The sequence below is a fragment of the Papaver somniferum genome, unplaced genomic scaffold (assembly GCF_003573695.1).
Source record: "Papaver somniferum cultivar HN1 unplaced genomic scaffold, ASM357369v1 unplaced-scaffold_33, whole genome shotgun sequence".
Lineage (NCBI taxonomy): Eukaryota > Viridiplantae > Streptophyta > Magnoliopsida > Ranunculales > Papaveraceae > Papaver > Papaver somniferum.
Window position 1 is genome coordinate 857,140 of NW_020644373.1, and position 4,448 is coordinate 861,587.

Below are 4,448 nucleotides of genomic sequence, written 5' to 3' on the forward strand. Positions count from 1 at the left end.
AAAGAAATTTCTACGTTCTTAAGTAATAAGAAATTAGTCCAACAAAACCAATCACAATGAAATCATCAACTACAAAAAGAAAAATTAAGAATTATATTAATACGGAGTGATAAATATGAAGGCATACATAGCAAACATAAGCAGAAAAGCTTTGATAGATAAGTATGTAGCTACATTGAGATTTGAGAATCACGATCACGATTTTTTCTTACATAGTCTGTACTCTGTATCCAAAGTGGGTGTCCAATTGATGCAATCTTGGATGGTTTGATGATGCAATTGTCGACGGGCTTGGCATTATTAGTTACTTACAATCTCATTGGGTGACTATGACTCAGCTACTTCTTATCGTCTTCGGTTCTTTTCATGCTCTAAAGAAAAGCTTAACCTCATATTTTGCTGGTAGCAATTGACCAAGTCCAACAGACTCATTAGTAATAAACCTTGGTTGTCCAATGGAAGCTCAAAACCCCACCCAAATGGCTCCAGATCCTATGTCTCTTAAATCTCCATGTGCCCCTGTCTCAATTTTTTTTGGATCGGTAAAGAGTTTGGTGCTGGCGAGCTTCGAACTCAGGTCACTAGTATCATTACCAGTGATTTTACCACTCTACTACAGTGCCTCTATCCCAATTACTAGCAGCACCACATGAATTATATTTTTAACTATACATTCTTATTTTTGAATTTCTATTTGATCAAACATAACAATTAAACGGAAACTCAATAATTAAACGAAAACTCTTTGTTTTTGTGATCTGTTTTATCCTTATCCAGCTATTCAAATGACTATGTTTAACATAATCTTTTCGATATAAAATTTGAAATCGGGGTTTTGAGTGTATTTGTAAAGGAGGCGAATATCAGTTGTTTAGATAGAAGTCTGTGACATTGTATTGTGATAAAGTGATTCTTTTGTGTTGATTCCCGTAAAATATTTGGCTTAGGGGATTAATTAGGTTTAAAATTTGATTCATCTTTCTCAACTGGTAACAGGTTTTTCAAGAGTGAAAAACAAATGTGTTGAGAGTTGATGGTCATCAAAAAAAATTTAACAGATTTTTAAGAAAGAAAGAAGCAAAATATCCATCACAAAGATTGTTTAAGTTAATGGGTTTCTCCATTGAAAGAATCCAAAGATTTGTTTGTTGAATCCTAAAGGTTCTTAAAATTTCCAGAACATAATTTAGGCAACGCAACTCATAATAATTTGGGTACACTAATTATGAAAATGCGGGGGTCTAACAACCACACCCAATAATTTGTTTGGAAATCTGAGAGGACTTACTCCAATACACTTTTGGAGAATCAACTAGACAATCAGACTCAATCTAGAATAAAGTATATCAAAGAGTTTAATATCTCTAACTCTTAATTCAATCCGCAATCAGCAGATGGAAATCTGCGAGCCCGGTTGAATATAAGAGGAATTACTTGAACGGTATCAAAGACCAATATTCAAGTGTCGATCAATGTAAATCAACAACCAAAGGTTGGATATTCTAATTGATTGATCTTAACGCACAACCTGTGATATTTCAATTATATAACAAAATATAATGCGGAAAAGAAATAACACAGATACCAGAATTTTGTTAACGAGGAAACCGCAAATGCAGAAAAACCCCGGGACCTAGTCCAGATTGCACACCACATTGTATTAAGCCGCTATAAACACTAGCCTATTACCAATTAACTTCGGACTGGAATGTAGTTGAACCCTAATCAATCTCACACTGATTCAAGGTACAGTTTGACTCCTTACGTCTCTGATCCCAACAAAATACTACGCACTTGATTCCCTTAGATGATCTCACCCACCACCAAGATTTGCTACGACCCAAAGTCAAAGACTTGATAAAAAAAATCTGTCTCACACAGAAAAGTCTATATGATTGAATAAATTTTTCTCCCACAAAAATACTCAAGAGTTTTTGTTCCGTCTTTTGATAAATCAAGGTGAACAGGAACCAATTGATAACCGTACTTATATTCCCGAAGAACAACCTAGTATTATCAATCACCTCACAATAAACTTAATCGACTAGCGAAACAAGTTATTGTGGAATGACAAACGATGAGACCAAGGTGTTTGTGATTACTTTTCTATCTTGCCTATCGGAGATATAAATCTCAAGCCAATTTTACAATTGCACTGAATCACGATAGAAACAACAAGATCAGATCATGCAACTACAAAGAGAATAGTTGGGTCTGGCTTCACAATCCTAATGAAGTCTTGAAGTCGTTAACCTACAGGGTCTCGATAAGAAACCTAAGGTTAAAGGAGAATCGACTCTAGTTATGCAACTAGTAACACAAGGAGGTGTGGGGATTAGGTTTCCCAGTTGCTAGAATTCTCCTTTATAGAGTTTTCAAATCAGGGTTTGCAATCCAAGTTACCTTGGTAACAAAGCATTCAATAATCACCGTTAGATGAAAAACTTGATTCAACCAAGTTAATATCTTTCAACCGTTAGATCGAACTTAGCTTGTTACACACAAATGAAATGTACCCTTATTTAGGTTTATGTAACCGTACCCAAACTGTACACCATGTTGGTTCACAAATAGTTAACCGAGGTTAGACATATGATTACTCTCATATCAACCTTATTCATCTTAACCATAACTAGTTCAAATGACTCAAATGAAACTAGTTAAAGAGTTGTTCAATTTCTATATTCTCATGGATTTATACAAGAACACAATTGAAGCAAAATCGGTTTGATTTACTCGAATCAATACATGAATATTATAGCCACGGTTTGCAAAGATTACGTTCCTTATTGATAAATGTTTAGGTTCGTGTACAACCGATCTTAGAAAGTAACCACTTAAGTATGTGTACGGGTATGCGTACTTAAGTAACCGGATTTGAGTTTGTTTTAGTTTTCAAACTCAGCAGAAATTCACGAACGTGAAAATTCCGCCAGTATGCGTACGAGTACGCGTACTTTAGGTAACCAGGTGAGTTTGGTTTTGGTTTTCAAACTCAGTAGAAATTCACGGACGTGAACTTCCGCGAGTTTACCCAGTCTCCTACAACCTTTTTGTATACACACAAGTATGCATACTTTAGGCTCCGATTTTGGACTTATACACTAATGTGCGAACACACTATGCTTTACAAGATTCTAAACTCTTTATATCAATCATTGAAACATTCTTTTATAATGACAATAGCCGTTCTCACACACTATTGGCATCAAATCAATTTTCAAGATATTGAAATAATCATTATCGAAACATTCCAAGTCTTACACCAAATGATTGTATCACATAAACCATGTAAGATGTTACTCGGAAATTTTTTGATATAAGATGAACTTGGTTGAAGAGAAAGCTTACCAACACATATTTCGAGAAATATGTAAGCGAGATATACCACTTATACAACAATAAATATACCCCTATTATTTAAAAACCTTATCCATTTAAACATAGATTACTTTAATACCCACACTCATATAATATTTTTTTTTATTTCAAAAAACAACAAATTTATTTCTCTACCACTTCGCCGCCGCCGCCGCCACCACCACCATACCGCCACCATCAGCACCACCACATATCCACCACCACCAATATTCAACCACCATTAATCCACCACCAACTAACCGCCGACACCACCAATATTCCACCACCGAAACACCACCACCATCACCGCCACCACCACCGCCGCCAGTTCGCCTTCACCGCCACCAACCCACCACCGTCGTTGATGGTGTCAACAACCGAAGTTAATCCTCAAAACAAAAACCAAAAAATAAGAAATAAAAAAATAATATTGCGTCAACAACTGAAGTTGATCTCAAAATATGATGTCAACAATCGAAGTTGATCCCCAAAACAAAAATCAGAAAATAAGAAGAAAAAAAAAATGGCATTAACGACCGAAGTTGATCCCAAAATCTGGTTTTGACAAACGAAGTCGATCCCAAAAAAAATTAGAAAATAAGAAAATAATAATAAAAAATAATATGCGTCAACGACCAATGTTGATCTCAAATTCTGGTATCAACAACCGAAGTTGATCCCCAAAACAAAAATCAGAAAATAAGAAAAGCAAAAAAACATGGCGTCAACAACCAAAGTTGATCCCAAATTCTGGTGTCAATAACTGAAGTTGATCCCCAAAACAAAAATCAGAAAATAAGAAAAATAAAAATAATAAATAATATGGCGTCGACAACCAAAGTTGATCCCGAATTCTGGTGTCAACAACCGAAGTTGATCCCAAAATCTGATGTCAACAACCAAAGTTGATCCCGAAAAATTGATACATTAAAACTAATGAACCTGACGTGAATCGAACACACATTTTTTTGAGGTGAAGTCAGTTGTGCTACCATTGCACCACATATTCATCTCGAGGGATACTTTATAGTTTGGAGGATCAAGAACTGGAACATCATCAACAAATGCAACCACAAAAAGGAAAATGA